The sequence below is a fragment of the Colossoma macropomum genome, unplaced genomic scaffold (assembly GCF_904425465.1).
Source record: "Colossoma macropomum unplaced genomic scaffold, Colossoma_macropomum, whole genome shotgun sequence".
Taxonomy (NCBI): Eukaryota; Metazoa; Chordata; class Actinopteri; order Characiformes; family Serrasalmidae; genus Colossoma; species Colossoma macropomum.
The window spans coordinates 145,022-162,588 of record NW_023496049.1 but is presented as its reverse complement, the minus strand read 5'-3'; the positions used below and the strand labels follow the sequence as shown (position 1 = coordinate 162,588).

At 40.4% G+C, this 17,567-nt stretch overlaps 10 non-coding genes across 10 annotated transcripts; all 10 read left to right on the top strand.

Moving 5' to 3' along the window:
* Positions 1–1,816: 1,816 nt before the first annotated feature.
* On the top strand, positions 1,817–1,887 carry trnag-gcc. The gene has a single exon. It is a non-coding gene; the product is annotated as a tRNA-Gly (tRNA).
* A 1,428-nt stretch (positions 1,888–3,315) lies between these two features.
* On the top strand, positions 3,316–3,386 carry trnag-gcc. The gene has a single exon. It is a non-coding gene; the product is annotated as a tRNA-Gly (tRNA).
* A 1,432-nt stretch (positions 3,387–4,818) lies between these two features.
* Positions 4,819–4,889, top strand: trnag-gcc. Its single transcript has one exon. It is a non-coding gene; the product is annotated as a tRNA-Gly (tRNA).
* Positions 4,890–6,318: 1,429 nt separating this feature from the next.
* Positions 6,319–6,389, top strand: trnag-gcc. Its single transcript has one exon. It is a non-coding gene; the product is annotated as a tRNA-Gly (tRNA).
* Positions 6,390–7,818: 1,429 nt separating this feature from the next.
* Positions 7,819–7,889, top strand: trnag-gcc. The gene has a single exon. It is a non-coding gene; the product is annotated as a tRNA-Gly (tRNA).
* A 1,429-nt stretch (positions 7,890–9,318) lies between these two features.
* Positions 9,319–9,389, top strand: trnag-gcc. Its single transcript has one exon. It is a non-coding gene; the product is annotated as a tRNA-Gly (tRNA).
* A 2,931-nt stretch (positions 9,390–12,320) lies between these two features.
* On the top strand, positions 12,321–12,391 carry trnag-gcc. The gene has a single exon. It is a non-coding gene; the product is annotated as a tRNA-Gly (tRNA).
* A 1,431-nt stretch (positions 12,392–13,822) lies between these two features.
* trnag-gcc lies at positions 13,823–13,893 on the top strand. The gene has a single exon. It is a non-coding gene; the product is annotated as a tRNA-Gly (tRNA).
* A 1,431-nt stretch (positions 13,894–15,324) lies between these two features.
* On the top strand, positions 15,325–15,395 carry trnag-gcc. Its single transcript has one exon. It is a non-coding gene; the product is annotated as a tRNA-Gly (tRNA).
* A 1,430-nt stretch (positions 15,396–16,825) lies between these two features.
* Positions 16,826–16,896, top strand: trnag-gcc. The gene has a single exon. It is a non-coding gene; the product is annotated as a tRNA-Gly (tRNA).
* The last annotated feature ends 671 nt before the right edge of the window (positions 16,897–17,567 follow it).

The window sequence follows — 17,567 nt, the reverse complement described above, 5'->3', positions numbered from 1 at the left end:
AAAAAAAAAAAAAAAAAAGGGGAAGAGAAATAAAGATTGTGGTTTGTCAATCATTTGAACTATTTAAAGGAACAAAACCCCTGTTGCTCATTATTTAGCAGGGTTACACCCTCCCCCTGCTAAGCGTCAGGATGTCGCCATATGAACTAACCTTCACAGTAAAGGGTTTGCATCTTGTGTGCGTTCAATTTAAAGTCCCTCAAATCTCATAACTAGCCCCTATAAACTATGGTCTGGTCTTTAGATCGGCCAGGATCTTCATTAGTAAGTTAAATAACAGGTTTGATTTCTGTCTTTCCAGGAATTCCTAGCTTCACTTCATATTCCTTGGTTGATTGAGTCCTCACTCTGCTGTGAGCTTTCTGAGGCATCAGCGCTGCCTGCATGGGTCTTTGTCTGGCCAATCAATGCCTTCGCCTTCTGGTCTAGAATTAATTTCTGATTCTATCACCCTGCTGTTGAGCTCTTTGTCACCCACAGGCACTTTGTCTTGTTTAAAAGGATCACCCCCTTTTGTCAGTGGATATCTGCAGGCAGTCCGTAGTAAATTAAATATTTTTCAACTGGGATTTTGGCCACCGCAACCGCCTTTTGATTCTTTGTGGGAAAAGCCTGCGCATGTGGCTGAAATGATCCGTTACTACGAAGATGTTAGTAAATACCCTAGAATCAGCGTCTAATAAGAGGAAATCAATAAATACAAGGTTCATATGACCACTGCATGTGATTTGATGGATTGGTGCTGCCCAGGGACTACAGCACTTTCACACCACAAACTCCAACAGTTTTTCACGTACCGTTCAACCTCCTGTGCCATTGTTGGCCAATAGAATCTTTTAAAAGGTGTTCAAGGGTTTGTTCCACCCCTAGATGTCACAGGTCATCATGGAGTGCCACGAGCACTTTCTGTCTGTACATCTGGGGCAGCACAAGCTGAAGGATCTCCATCTCAGAGAGTACTTTCTTTACTCGATACAGCAAGTGGTGAGAAATTTTTCTCCCTCACGTTTATTCAGTCTTAATTGAGGATTCTGTTCCAACAGTCCTTAGGGCCAGATGCTAGCTGTATGAGCGGTGTCACAATTTTAATGACCATTTAAATTTCATGTGCAATCATAATGTCTTCCTTACACAACAGTTCCATCTGATTTTGCTCCAAAGAGGCTGGGAAAGAATAAGTTATTGATATGGTTTCTGCAGGGGTGCCTATCAACCACTTAACATCATTTCAGTGAAAAGTTTTCTTGTATTTGAATTGGTAGAAGATGTCTGATCTGATTCAGTGGAGGACTGTTTATTGTGAAAGCCAAGAAAGGAAGTTTTTGCCAAAAACAGTTTTCACATAGTAGATCTTGCTTTGGCAGCAACTTAGCCCTAATTTTTCTTTTCCTTGTACAGATTGATCAGTTGTAGATGTGTCATCAGGTATTGCAGGTATTGCATTGCATGGGTTGAAGAGGTTTTTTTTTTTTCCGTATGAAAGCAAGCCTTAATGAATTGTGAAATTTGTGTGAGAAAACATAGTTTCTCTCACCAAGAAGACATGGTTGTGTTTAATATCTGGTCTTGCATTGTTTGTTGAGTGGTAGAATTCTCACCTTTCCCCGTCTAGATTGATGAGGTGCGTATTTGGCATCAGGCAGGCGGTATTGCAGCAAAACTGTAGAAATGGTGTTGATGTGTAAAGGAGCGTAATTGTTGAATTAGTTGCAATTTTTTGATACATGAAAACAAGGCGTAATGAGTTGGGAAGTATTAGCGAGCAGACACGCTTTCTATCAATAGGAGGATGTGGTGAAACATTGTACGTGTCTGTGCATTGGTGGTTCAGTGGTAGAATTCTCGCCTGCCACGCGGGAGACCCGGGTCCGATTCCCGGCCAATGCAACTGCTTGCCAGTTTTGGTATGGTCCAATCTCCCGCCACAAAATCAAGCTGGTCTCTAAAATTCTTCATGTAGTTAATGCAATGGAACAATATCTATTGTCAAAGCAGTGAGTGAAAGCTTTTGTCAATAACAAAGATTTGCCAGAGTAGATATTCTTTCAGTTCTCACTTCGATTTAGTCAAAACTTTTCTTCCTTTGCATTGAAGGATCACTGGTAGATTTCTTATGTGATTCATTGGCAGACTCTTTATTGCCTGAGCCATGGAAACCAAGTGTTTGGCCAAAATTATGTCATTTCACAGAACAGACCTTGTTTCTGTTCTCAGTATCCATGCATAGATTTATGAGTGGTAGGTTTTACATCTGTCAAGTGGTACTGCAGTAAATTTTTAGAGATGGTAACAATGTCTAATAGCTGGAAATTTTTGACTGAACGGTATAGTTTTTTCTTCAATCCCTTTTTTTCGTGACCACTAGGAATTTAGTCAGAAACGTAGTTTCTGTGGTTAGCATGATATTGCTGTGTTTTTGTTTTGTTTTTGCATTGTTGCATCTGTGGTAGAATTATGGGCTGTGACGAGGAAGACTTGTGTCGGGTTCTTGGGTAATGCGGCTAAGGAAATCTCTTGAATTCACACAGTCTGCTTGGATAAAATCTCCCAGCCAACCTTGTCTCCAACAAGCCTCATGTTAATTCCACAGTGAAAGAGCATTAATGGTCAAATTAGTGAGGAAAGGTGTTTGACCACAAGTATGAGCTGGCAGAGCAGACATTCTCTCTGTTCTTTGTGATTAATGAAATGTTTTCCTTTATTTGCATGGATGGATCAGTAGTAGATGTCTGATCTGATTCATTGGAGGGCTGTTTATTGTGCAAGCCAAGAACGGAAGTTTTTGTGAAAAGCACAGTTTTCACAGAGTAGATCTTGCTTTGGGTGCAAATTAGCCCTCAATTTTTCTTTTCCTTGTACAGATTGATCGGTTGTAGATGTGTCATCAGGCAGGCGGTATTGCAGCAAAACTTTAGAAATGGCGATGATGTCTAAACACGGGAATTGTTGAAGGGGTTGAAGAGGTTTTTTTCCGTATGAAAGCAAGCCTTAATGAATTCAGACATTTGTGTGAGAAAACATAGTTTCTCTCGCCAAGACGACATGGTTGTGTTTAATATCTGGTCTTGCATTGTTTGTTGAGTGGTAGAATTCTCACCTTTCCCCGTCTAGATTGATGAGGTGCGTATTTGGCATCAGGCAGGCGGTATTGCAGCAAAACTGTAGAAATGGTGTTGATGTGTAAAGGAGCGTAATTGTTGAATTAGTTGCAATTTTTTGATACATGAAAACAAGGCGTAATGAGTTGGGAAGTATTAGCGAGCAGACACGCTTTCTATCAATAGGAGGATGTGGTGAAACATTGTACGTGTCTGTGCATTGGTGGTTCAGTGGTAGAATTCTCGCCTGCCACGCGGGAGACCCGGGTCCGATTCCCGGCCAATGCAACTGCTTGCCAGTTTTGGTATGGTCCAATCTCCCTGCCACAAAATCAAGCTGGTCTCTAAAATTCTTCATGTAGTTAATGCAATGGAACAATATCTATTGTCAAAGCAGTGAGTGAAAGCTTTTGTCAATAACAAAGATTTGCCAGAGTAGATATTCTTTCAGTTCTCACTTCGATTTAGTCAAAACTTTTCTTTCCTTTGCATTGAAGGATCACTGGTAGATTTCTTATGTGATTCATTGGCAGACTCTTTATTGCCTGAGCCATGGAAACCAAGTGTTTGGCCAAAATTATGTCATTTCACAGAACAGACCTTGTTTCTGTTCTCAGTATCCATGCATAGATTTATGAGTGGTAGGTTTTACATCTGTCAAGTGGTACTGCAGTAAATTTTTAGAGATGGTAACAATGTCTAATAGCTGGAAATTTTTGACTGAACGGTATAGTTTTTTCTTCAATCCCTTTTTTTCGTGACCACTAGGAATTTAGTCAGAAACGTAGTTTCTGTGGTTAGCATGATATTGCTGTGTTTTTGTTTTGTTTTTGCATTGTTGCATCTGTGGTAGAATTATGGGCTGTGACGAGGAAGACTTGTGTCGGGTTCTTGGGTAATGCGGCTAAGGAAATCTCTTGAATTCACACAGTCTGCTTGGATAAAATCTCCCAGCCAACCTTGTCTCCAACAAGCCTCATGTTAATTCCACAGTGAAAGAGCATTAATGGTCAAATTAGTGAGGAAAGGTGTTTGACCACAAGTATGAGCTGGCAGAGCAGACATTCTCTCTGTTCTTTGTGATTAATGAAATGTTTTCCTTTATTTGCATGGATGGATCAGTAGTAGATGTCTGATCTGATTCATTGGAGGGCTGTTTATTGTGCAAGCCAAGAACGGAAGTTTTTGTGAAAAGCACAGTTTTCACAGAGTAGATCTTGCTTTGGGTGCAAATTAGCCCTCAATTTTTCTTTTCCTTGTACAGATTGATCGGTTGTAGATGTGTCATCAGGCAGGCGGTATTGCAGCAAAACTTTAGAAATGGCGATGATGTCTAAACACGGGAATTGTTGAAGAGGTTTGAAGAGGTTTTTTTTCCGTATGAAAGCAAGCCTTAATGAATTCAGACATTTGTGTGAGAAAACATAGTTTCTCTCGCCAAGACGACATGGTTGTGTTTAATATCTGGTCTTGCATTGTTTGTTGAGTGGTAGAATTCTCACCTTTCCCCGTCTAGATTGATGAGGTGCGTATTTGGCATCAGGCAGGCGGTATTGCAGCAAAACTGTAGAAATGGTGTTGATGTGTAAAGGAGCGGAATTGTTGAATTAGTTGCAATTTTTTGATACATGAAAACAAGGCGTAATGAGTTGGGAAGTATTAGCGAGCAGACACGCTTTCTATCAATAGGAGGATGTGGTGAAACGTTGTACGTGTCTGTGCATTGGTGGTTCAGTGGTAGAATTCTCGCCTGCCACGCGGGAGACCCGGGTCCGATTCCCGGCCAATGCAACTGCTTGCCAGTTTTGGTATGGTCCAATCTCCTGCCACAAAATCAAGCTGGTCTCTAAAATTCTTCATGTAGTTAATGCAATGGAACAATATCTATTGTCAAAGCAGTGAGTGAAAGCTTTTGTCAATAACAAAGATTTGCCAGAGTAGATATTCTTTCAGTTCTCACTTCGATTTAGTCAAAACTTTTCTTTCCTTTGCATTGAAGGATCACTGGTAGATTTCTTATGTGATTCATTGGCAGACTCTTTATTGCCTGAGCCATGGAAACCAAGTGTTTGGCCAAAATTATGTCATTTCACAGAACAGACCTTGTTTCTGTTCTCAGTATCCATGCATAGATTTATGAGTGGTAGGTTTTACATCTGTCAAGTGGTACTGCAGTAAATTTTTAGAGATGGTAACAATGTCTAATAGCTGGAAATTTTTGACTGAACGGTATAGTTTTTTCTTCAATCCCTTTTTTTCGTGACCACTAGGAATTTAGTCAGAAACGTAGTTTCTGTGGTTAGCATGATATTGCTGTGTTTTTGTTTTGTTTTTGCATTGTTGCATCTGTGGTAGAATTATGGGCTGTGACGAGGAAGACTTGTGTCGGGTTCTTGGGTAATGCGGCTAAGGAAATCTCTTGAATTCACACAGTCTGCTTGGATAAAATCTCCCAGCCAACCTTGTCTCCAACAAGCCTCATGTTAATTCCACAGTGAAAGAGCATTAATGGTCAAATTAGTGAGGAAAGGTGTTTGACCACAAGTATGAGCTGGCAGAGCAGACATTCTCTCTGTTCTTTGTGATTAATGAAATGTTTTCCTTTATTTGCATGGATGGATCAGTAGTAGATGTCTGATCTGATTCATTGGAGGGCTGTTTATTGTGCAAGCCAAGAACGGAAGTTTTTGTGAAAAGCACAGTTTTCACAGAGTAGATCTTGCTTTGGGTGCAAATTAGCCCTCAATTTTTCTTTTCCTTGTACAGATTGATCGGTTGTAGATGTGTCATCAGGCAGGCGGTATTGCAGCAAAACTTTAGAAATGGCGATGATGTCTAAACACGGGAATTGTTGAAGGGGTTGAAGAGGTTTTTTTCCGTATGAAAGCAAGCCTTAATGAATTCAGACATTTGTGTGAGAAAACATAGTTTCTCTCGCCAAGACGACATGGTTGTGTTTAATATCTGGTCTTGCATTGTTTGTTGAGTGGTAGAATTCTCACCTTTCCCCGTCTAGATTGATGAGGTGCGTATTTGGCATCAGGCAGGCGGTATTGCAGCAAAACTGTAGAAATGGTGTTGATGTGTAAAGGAGCGTAATTGTTGAATTAGTTGCAATTTTTTGATACATGAAAACAAGGCGTAATGAGTTGGGAAGTATTAGCGAGCAGACACGCTTTCTATCAATAGGAGGATGTGGTGAAACGTTGTACGTGTCTGTGCATTGGTGGTTCAGTGGTAGAATTCTCGCCTGCCACGCGGGAGACCCGGGTCCGATTCCCGGCCAATGCAACTGCTTGCCAGTTTTGGTATGGTCCAATCTCCTGCCACAAAATCAAGCTGGTCTCTAAAATTCTTCATGTAGTTAATGCAATGGAACAATATCTATTGTCAAAGCAGTGAGTGAAAGCTTTTGTCAATAACAAAGATTTGCCAGAGTAGATATTCTTTCAGTTCTCACTTCGATTTAGTCAAAACTTTTCTTTCCTTTGCATTGAAGGATCACTGGTAGATTTCTTATGTGATTCATTGGCAGACTCTTTATTGCCTGAGCCATGGAAACCAAGTGTTTGGCCAAAATTATGTCATTTCACAGAACAGACCTTGTTTCTGTTCTCAGTATCCATGCATAGATTTATGAGTGGTAGGTTTTACATCTGTCAAGTGGTACTGCAGTAAATTTTTAGAGATGGTAACAATGTCTAATAGCTGGAAATTTTTGACTGAACGGTATAGTTTTTTCTTCAATCCCTTTTTTTCGTGACCACTAGGAATTTAGTCAGAAACGTAGTTTCTGTGGTTAGCATGATATTGCTGTGTTTTTGTTTTGTTTTTGCATTGTTGCATCTGTGGTAGAATTATGGGCTGTGACGAGGAAGACTTGTGTCGGGTTCTTGGGTAATGCGGCTAAGGAAATCTCTTGAATTCACACAGTCTGCTTGGATAAAATCTCCCAGCCAACCTTGTCTCCAACAAGCCTCATGTTAATTCCACAGTGAAAGAGCATTAATGGTCAAATTAGTGAGGAAAGGTGTTTGACCACAAGTATGAGCTGGCAGAGCAGACATTCTCTCTGTTCTTTGTGATTAATGAAATGTTTTCCTTTATTTGCATGGATGGATCAGTAGTAGATGTCTGATCTGATTCATTGGAGGGCTGTTTATTGTGCAAGCCAAGAACGGAAGTTTTTGTGAAAAGCACAGTTTTCACAGAGTAGATCTTGCTTTGGGTGCAAATTAGCCCTCAATTTTTCTTTTCCTTGTACAGATTGATCGGTTGTAGATGTGTCATCAGGCAGGCGGTATTGCAGCAAAACTTTAGAAATGGCGATGATGTCTAAACACGGGAATTGTTGAAGGGGTTGAAGAGGTTTTTTTCCGTATGAAAGCAAGCCTTAATGAATTCAGACATTTGTGTGAGAAAACATAGTTTCTCTCGCCAAGACGACATGGTTGTGTTTAATATCTGGTCTTGCATTGTTTGTTGAGTGGTAGAATTCTCACCTTTCCCCGTCTAGATTGATGAGGTGCGTATTTGGCATCAGGCAGGCGGTATTGCAGCAAAACTGTAGAAATGGTGTTGATGTGTAAAGGAGCGTAATTGTTGAATTAGTTGCAATTTTTTGATACATGAAAACAAGGCGTAATGAGTTGGGAAGTATTAGCGAGCAGACACGCTTTCTATCAATAGGAGGATGTGGTGAAACATTGTACGTGTCTGTGCATTGGTGGTTCAGTGGTAGAATTCTCGCCTGCCACGCGGGAGACCCGGGTCCGATTCCCGGCCAATGCAACTGCTTGCCAGTTTTGGTATGGTCCAATCTCCTGCCACAAAATCAAGCTGGTCTCTAAAATTCTTCATGTAGTTAATGCAATGGAACAATATCTATTGTCAAAGCAGTGAGTGAAAGCTTTTGTCAATAACAAAGATTTGCCAGAGTAGATATTCTTTCAGTTCTCACTTCGATTTAGTCAAAACTTTTCTTTCCTTTGCATTGAAGGATCACTGGTAGATTTCTTATGTGATTCATTGGCAGACTCTTTATTGCCTGAGCCATGGAAACCAAGTGTTTGGCCAAAATTATGTCATTTCACAGAACAGACCTTGTTTCTGTTCTCAGTATCCATGCATAGATTTATGAGTGGTAGGTTTTACATCTGTCAAGTGGTACTGCAGTAAATTTTTAGAGATGGTAACGATGTCTAATAGCTGGAAATTTTTGACTGAACGGTATAGTTTTTTCTTCAATCCCTTTTTTTCGTGACCACTAGGAATTTAGTCAGAAACGTAGTTTCTGTGGTTAGCATGATATTGCTGTGTTTTTGTTTTGTTTTTGCATTGTTGCATCTGTGGTAGAATTATGGGCTGTGACGAGGAAGACTTGTGTCGGGTTCTTGGGTAATGCGGCTAAGGAAATCTCTTGAATTCACACAGTCTGCTTGGATAAAATCTCCCAGCCAACCTTGTCTCCAACAAGCCTCATGTTAATTCCACAGTGAAAGAGCATTAATGGTCAAATTAGTGAGGAAAGGTGTTTGACCACAAGTATGAGCTGGCAGAGCAGACATTCTCTCTGTTCTTTGTGATTAATGAAATGTTTTCCTTTATTTGCATGGATGGATCAGTAGTAGATGTCTGATCTGATTCATTGGAGGGCTGTTTATTGTGCAAGCCAAGAACGGAAGTTTTTGTGAAAAGCACAGTTTTCACAGAGTAGATCTTGCTTTGGGTGCAAATTAGCCCTCAATTTTTCTTTTCCTTGTACAGATTGATCGGTTGTAGATGTGTCATCAGGCAGGCGGTATTGCAGCAAAACTTTAGAAATGGCGATGATGTCTAAACACGGGAATTGTTGAAGGGGTTGAAGAGGTTTTTTTCCGTATGAAAGCAAGCCTTAATGAATTCAGACATTTGTGTGAGAAAACATAGTTTCTCTCGCCAAGACGACATGGTTGTGTTTAATATCTGGTCTTGCATTGTTTGTTGAGTGGTAGAATTCTCACCTTTCCCCGTCTAGATTGATGAGGTGCGTATTTGGCATCAGGCAGGCGGTATTGCAGCAAAACTGTAGAAATGGTGTTGATGTGTAAAGGAGCGGAATTGTTGAATTAGTTGCAATTTTTTGATACATGAAAACAAGGCGTAATGAGTTGGGAAGTATTAGCGAGCAGACACGCTTTCTATCAATAGGAGGATGTGGTGAAACATTGTACGTGTCTGTGCATTGGTGGTTCAGTGGTAGAATTCTCGCCTGCCACGCGGGAGACCCGGGTCCGATTCCCGGCCAATGCAACTGCTTGCCAGTTTTGGTATGGTCCAATCTCCTGCCACAAAATCAAGCTGGTCTCTAAAATTCTTCATGTAGTTAATGCAATGGAACAATATCTATTGTCAAAGCAGTGAGTGAAAGCTTTTGTCAATAACAAAGATTTGCCAGAGTAGATATTCTTTCAGTTCTCACTTCGATTTAGTCAAAACTTTTCTTTCCTTTGCATTGAAGGATCACTGGTAGATTTCTTATGTGATTCATTGGCAGACTCTTTATTGCCTGAGCCATGGAAACCAAGTGTTTGGCCAAAATTATGTCATTTCACAGAACAGACCTTGTTTCTGTTCTCAGTATCCATGCATAGATTTATGAGTGGTAGGTTTTACATCTGTCAAGTGGTACTGCAGTAAATTTTTAGAGATGGTAACGATGTCTAATAGCTGGAAATTTTTGACTGAACGGTATAGTTTTTTCTTCAATCCCTTTTTTTCGTGACCACTAGGAATTTAGTCAGAAACGTACTTTCCGTGGTTAGCATGATATTGCTGTGTTTTTGTTTTGTTTTTGCATTGTTGCATCTGTGGTAGAATTATGGGCTGTGACGAGGAAGACTTGTGTCGGGTTCTTGGGTAATGCGGCTAAGGAAATCTCTTGAATTCACACAGTCTGCTTGGATAAAATCTCCCAGCCAACCTTGTCTCCAACAAGCCTCATGTTAATTCCACAGTGAAAGAGCATTAATGGTCAAATTAGTGAGGAAAGGTGTTTGACCACAAGTATGAGCTGGCAGAGCAGACATTCTCTCTGTTCTTTGTGATTAATGAAATGTTTTCCTTTATTTGCATGGATGGATCAGTAGTAGATGTCTGATCTGATTCATTGGAGGGCTGTTTATTGTGCAAGCCAAGAACGGAAGTTTTTGTGAAAAGCACAGTTTTCACAGAGTAGATCTTGCTTTGGGTGCAAATTAGCCCTCAATTTTTCTTTTCCTTGTACAGATTGATCGGTTGTAGATGTGTCATCAGGCAGGCGGTATTGCAGCAAAACTTTAGAAATGGCGATGATGTCTAAACACGGGAATTGTTGAAGGGGTTGAAGAGGTTTTTTTCCGTATGAAAGCAAGCCTTAATGAATTCAGACATTTGTGTGAGAAAACATAGTTTCTCTCGCCAAGAAGACATGGTTGTGTTTAATATCTGGTCTTGCATTGTTTGTTGAGTGGTAGAATTCTCACCTTTCCCCGTCTAGATTGATGAGGTGCGTATTTGGCATCAGGCAGGCGGTATTGCAGCAAAACTGTAGAAATGGTGTTGATGTGTAAAGGAGCGGAATTGTTGAATTAGTTGCAATTTTTTGATACATGAAAACAAGGCGTAATGAGTTGGGAAGTATTAGCAAGCAGACACGCTTTCTATCAATAGGAGGATGTGGTGAAACGTTATACGTGTCTGTGCATTGGTGGTTCAATTGTAGAATTCTCGCCTGCCACGCGGGAGTCCCGGGTCCGATTCCCGGCCAACGCAACTGTTTGCCAGTTTTGGTATGGTCCAATCTCCTGCCACAAAATCAAGCTGGTCTCTAAAATTCTTCATGTAGTTAATGCAATGGAACAATATCTATTGTCAAAGCAGTGAGTGAAAGATTTTGTCAATAACAAAGATTTGCCAGAGTAGATGTTCTTTCAGTTCTCACTTCGATTTAGTCAAAACTTTTCTTTCCTTTGCATTGAAGGATCACTGGTAGATTTCTTATGTGATTCATTGGCAGACTCTTTATTGCCTGAGCCATGGAAACCAAGTGTTTGGCCAAAATTATGTCATTTCACAGAACAGACCTTGTTTCTGTTCTCAGTATCCATGCATAGATTTATGAGTGGTAGGTTTTACATCTGTCAAGTGGTACTGCAGTAAATTTTTAGAGATGGTAACGATGTCTAATAGCTGGAAATTTTTGACTGAACGGTATAGTTTTTTCTTCAATCCCTTTTTTTCGTGACCACTAGGAATTTAGTCAGAAACATACTTTCCGTGGTTTGCATGATATTGCTGTGTTTTTGTTTTGTTTTTGCATTGTTGCATCTGTGGTAGAATTATGGGCTGTGACGAGGAAGACTTGTGTCGGGTTCTTGGGTAATGCGGCTAAGGAAATCTCTTGAATTCACACAGTCTGCTTGGATAAAATCTCCCAGCCAACCTTGTCTCCAACAAGCCTCATGTTAATTCCACAGTGAAAGAGCATTAATGGTCAAATTAGTGAGGAAAGGTGTTTGACCACAAGTATGAGCTGGCAGAGCAGACATTCTCTCTGTTCTTTGTGATTAATGAAATGTTTTCCTTTATTTGCATGGATGGATCAGTAGTAGATGTCTGATCTGATTCATTGGAGGGCTGTTTATTGTGCAAGCCAAGAACGGAAGTTTTTGTGAAAAGCACAGTTTTCACAGAGTAGATCTTGCTTTGGGTGCAAATTAGCCCTCAATTTTTCTTTTCCTTGTACAGATTGATCGGTTGTAGATGTGTCATCAGGCAGGCGGTATTGCAGCAAAACTTTAGAAATGGCGATGATGTCTAAACACGGGAATTGTTGAAGGGGTTGAAGAGGTTTTTTTTTCCGTATGAAAGCAAGCCTTAATGAATTCAGAAATTTGTGTGAGAAAACATAGTTTCTCTCGCCAAGACGACATGGTTGTGTTTAATATCTGGTCTTGCATTGTTTGTTGAGTGGTAGAATTCTCACCTTTCCCCGTCTAGATTGATGAGGTGCGTATTTGGCATCAGGCAGGCGGTATTGCAGCAAAACTGTAGAAATGGTGTTGATGTGTAAAGGAGCGGAATTGTTGAATTAGTTGCAATTTTTTGATACATGAAAACAAGGCGTAATGAGTTGGGAAGTATTAGCGAGCAGACACGCTTTCTATCAATAGGAGGATGTGGTGAAACGTTGTACGTGTCTGTGCATTGGTGGTTCAGTGGTAGAATTCTCGCCTGCCACGCGGGAGACCCGGGTCCGATTCCCGGCCAATGCAACTGCTTGCCAGTTTTGGTATGGTCCAATCTCCTGCCACAAAATCAAGCTGGTCTCTAAAATTCTTCATGTAGTTAATGCAATGGAACAATATCTATTGTCAAAGCAGTGAGTGAAAGCTTTTGTCAATAACAAAGATTTGCCAGAGTAGATATTCTTTCAGTTCTCACTTCGATTTAGTCAAAACTTTTCTTTCCTTTGCATTGAAGGATCACTGGTAGATTTCTTATGTGATTCATTGGCAGACTCTTTATTGCCTGAGCCATGGAAACCAAGTGTTTGGCCAAAATTATGTCATTTCACAGAACAGACCTTGTTTCTGTTCTCAGTATCCATGCATAGATTTATGAGTGGTAGGTTTTACATCTGTCAAGTGGTACTGCAGTAAATTTTTAGAGATGGTAACGATGTCTAATAGCTGGAAATTTTTGACTGAACGGTATAGTTTTTTCTTCAATCCCTTTTTTTCGTGACCACTAGGAATTTAGTCAGAAACATACTTTCCGTGGTTAGCATGATATTGCTGTGTTTTTGTTTTGTTTTTGCATTGTTGCATCTGTGGTAGAATTATGGGCTGTGACGAGGAAGACTTGTGTCGGGTTCTTGGGTAATGCGGCTAAGGAAATCTCTTGAATTCACACAGTCTGCTTGGATAAAATCTCCCAGCCAACCTTGTCTCCAACAAGCCTCATGTTAATTCCACAGTGAAAGAGCATTAATGGTCAAATTAGTGAGGAAAGGTGTTTGACCACAAGTATGAGCTGGCAGAGCAGACATTCTCTCTGTTCTTTGTGATTAATGAAATGTTTTCCTTTATTTGCATGGATGGATCAGTAGTAGATGTCTGATCTGATTCATTGGAGGGCTGTTTATTGTGCAAGCCAAGAACGGAAGTTTTTGTGAAAAGCACAGTTTTCACAGAGTAGATCTTGCTTTGGGTGCAAATTAGCCCTCAATTTTTCTTTTCCTTGTACAGATTGATCGGTTGTAGATGTGTCATCAGGCAGGCGGTATTGCAGCAAAACTTTAGAAATGGCGATGATGTCTAAACACGGGAATTGTTGAAGGGGTTGAAGAGGTTTTTTTTTCCGTATGAAAGCAAGCCTTAATGAATTCTGACATTTGTGTGAGAAAACATAGTTTCTCTCGCCAAGACGACATGGTTGTGTTTAATATCTGGTCTTGCATTGTTTGTTGAGTGGTAGAATTCTCACCTTTCCCCGTCTAGATTGATGAGGTGCGTATTTGGCATCAGGCAGGCGGTATTGCAGCAAAACTGTAGAAATGGTGTTGATGTGTAAAGGAGCGTAATTGTTGAATTAGTTGCAATTTTTTGATACATGAAAACAAGGCGTAATGAGTTGGGAAGTATTAGCGAGCAGACACGCTTTCTATCAATAGGAGGATGTGGTGAAACGTTGTACGTGTCTGTGCATTGGTGGTTCAGTGGTAGAATTCTCGCCTGCCACGCGGGAGACCCGGGTCCGATTCCCGGCCAATGCAACTGCTTGCCAGTTTTGGTATGGTCCAATCTCCTGCCACAAAATCAAGCTGGTCTCTAAAATTCTTCATGTAGTTAATGCAATGGAACAATATCTATTGTCAAAGCAGTGAGTGAAAGCTTTTGTCAATAACAAAGATTTGCCAGAGTAGATATTCTTTCAGTTCTCACTTCGATTTAGTCAAAACTTTTCTTTCCTTTGCATTGAAGGATCACTGGTAGATTTCTTATGTGATTCATTGGCAGACTCTTTATTGCCTGAGCCATGGAAACCAAGTGTTTGGCCAAAATTATGTCATTTCACAGAACAGACCTTGTTTCTGTTCTCAGTATCCATGCATAGATTTATGAGTGGTAGGTTTTACATCTGTCAAGTGGTACTGCAGTAAATTTTTAGAGATGGTAACGATGTCTAATAGCTGGAAATTTTTGACTGAACGGTATAGTTTTTTCTTCAATCCCTTTTTTTCGTGACCACTAGGAATTTAGTCAGAAACGTAGTTTCTGTGGTTAGCATGATATTGCTGTGTTTTTGTTTTGTTTTTGCATTGTTGCATCTGTGGTAGAATTATGGGCTGTGACAAGGAAGACTTGTGTCGGGTTCTTGGGTAATGCGGCTAAGGAAATCTCTTGAATTCACACAGTCTGCTTGGATAAAATCTCCCAGCCAACCTTGTCTCCAACAAGCCTCATGTTAATTCCACAGTGAAAGACCATTAATGGTCAAATTAGTGAGGAAAGGTGTTTGACCACAAGTATGAGCTGGCAGAGCAGACATTCTCTCTGTTCTTTGTGATTAATGAAATGTTTTCCTTTATTTGCATGGATGGATCAGTAGTAGATGTCTGATCTGATTCATTGGAGGGCTGTTTATTGTGCAAGCCAAGAACGGAAGTTTTTGTGAAAAGCACAGTTTTCACAGAGTAGATCTTGCTTTGGGTGCAAATTAGCCCTCAATTTTTCTTTTCCTTGTACAGATTGATCGGTTGTAGATGTGTCATCAGGCAAGCAGTATTGCAGCAAAACTTTAGAAATGGCGATGATGTCTAAACACGGGAATTGTTGAAGGGGTTGAAGAGGTTTTTTTATTCCGTATGAAAGCAAGCCTTAATGAATTCTGAAATTTGTGTGAGAAAACAGTTTCTCTCGCCAAGACGACATGGTTGTGTTTAATATCTGGTCTTGCATTGTTTGTTGAGTGGTAGAATTCTCACCTTTCCCCCGTCTAGATTGATGAGGTGCGTATTTGGCATCAGGCAGGCGGTATTGCAGCAAAACTGTAGAAATGGTGTTGATGTGTAAAGGAGCGTAATTGTTGAATTAGTTGCAATTTTTTGATACATGAAAACAAGGCGTAATGAGTTGGGAAGTATTAGCGAGCAGACACGCTTTCTATCAATAGGAGGATGTGGTGAAACGTTGTACGTGTCTGTGCATTGGTGGTTCAGTGGTAGAATTCTCGCCTGCCACGCGGGAGACCCGGGTCCGATTCCCGGCCAACGCAACTGTTTGCCAGTTTTGGTATGGTCCAATCTCCTGCCACAAAATCAAGCTGGTCTCTAAAATTCTTCATGTAGTTAATGCAATGGAACAATATCTATTGTCAAAGCAGTGAGTGAAAGATTTTGTCAATAACAAAGATTTGCCAGAGTAGATGTTCTTTCAGTTCTCACTTCGATTTAGTCAAAACTCTTCTTTCCTTTGCATTGAAGGATCACTGGTAGATTTCTTATGTGATTCATTGGCAGACTCTTTATTGCCTGAGCCATGGAAACCAAGTGTTTGGCCAAAATTATGTCATTTCACAGAACAGACCTTGTTTCTGTTCTCAGTATCCATGCATAGATTTATGAGTGGTAGGTTTTACATCTGTCAAGTGGTACTGCAGTAAATTTTTAGAGATGGTAACGATGTCTAATAGCTGGAAATTTTTGACTGAACGGTATAGTTTTTTCTTCAATCCCTTTTTTTCGTGACCACTAGGAATTTAGTCAGAAACGTAGTTTCTGTGGTTAGCATGATATTGCTGTGTTTTTGTTTTGTTTTTGCATTGTTGCATCTGTGGTAGAATTATGGGCTGTGACAAGGAAGACTTGTGTCGGGTTCTTGGGTAATGCGGCTAAGGAAATCTCTTGAATTCACACAGTCTGCTTGGATAAAATCTCCCAGCCAACCTTGTCTCCAACAAGCCTCATGTTAATTCCACAGTGAAAGAGCATTAATGGTCAAATTAGTGAGGAAAGGTGTTTGACCACAAGTATGAGCTGGCAGAGCAGACATTCTCTCTGTTCTTTGTGATTAATGAAATGTTTTCCTTTATTTGCATGGATGGATCAGTAGTAGATGTCTGATCTGATTCATTGGAGGGCTGTTTATTGTGCAAGCCAAGAACGGAAGTTTTTGTGAAAAGCACAGTTTTCACAGAGTAGATCTTGCTTTGGGTGCAAATTAGCCCTCAATTTTTCTTTTCCTTGTACAGATTGATCGGTTGTAGATGTGTCATCAGGCAGGCGGTATTGCAGCAAAACTTTAGAAATGGCGATGATGTCTAAACACGGGAATTGTTGAAGGGGTTGAAGAGGTTTTTTTTCCGTATGAAAGCAAGCCTTAATGAATTCAGACATTTGTGTGAGAAAACATAGTTTCTCTCGCCAAGACGACATGGTTGTGTTTAATATCTGGTCTTGCATTGTTTGTTGAGTGGTAGAATTCTCACCTTTCCCCGTCTAGATTGATGAGGTGCGTATTTGGCATCAGGCAGGCGGTATTGCAGCAAAACTGTAGAAATGGTGTTGATGTGTAAAGGAGCGGAATTGTTGAATTAGTTGCAATTTTTTGATACATGAAAACAAGGCGTAATGAGTTGGGAAGTATTAGCGAGCAGACACGCTTTCTATCAATAGGAGGATGTGGTGAAACGTTGTACGTGTCTGTGCATTGGTGGTTCAGTGGTAGAATTCTCGCCTGCCACGCGGGAGACCCGGGTCCGATTCCCGGCCAATGCAACTGCTTGCCAGTTTTGGTATGGTCCAATCTCCTGCCACAAAATCAAGCTGGTCTCTAAAATTCTTCATGTAGTTAATGCAATGGAACAATATCTATTGTCAAAGCAGTGAGTGAAAGCTTTTGTCAATAACAAAGATTTGCCAGAGTAGATATTCTTTCAGTTCTCACTTCGATTTAGTCAAAACTTTTCTTTCCTTTGCATTGAAGGATCACTGGTAGATTTCTTATGTGATTCATTGGCAGACTCTTTATTGCCTGAGCCATGGAAACCAAGTGTTTGGCCAAAATTATGTCATTTCACAGAACAGACCTTGTTTCTGTTCTCAGTATCCATGCATAGATTTATGAGTGGTAGGTTTTACATCTGTCAAGTGGTACTGCAGTAAATTTTTAGAGATGGTAACAATGTCTAATAGCTGGAAATTTTTGACTGAACGGTATAGTTTTTTCTTCAATCCCTTTTTTTCGTGACCACTAGGAATTTAGTCAGAAACGTACTTTCCGTGGTTAGCATGATATTGCTGTGTTTTTGTTTTGTTTTTGCATTGTTGCATCTGTGGTAGAATTATGGGCTGTGACGAGGAAGACTTGTGTCGGGTTCTTGGGTAATGCGGCTAAGGAAATCTCTTGAATTCACACAGTCTGCTTGGATAAAATCTCCCAGCCAACC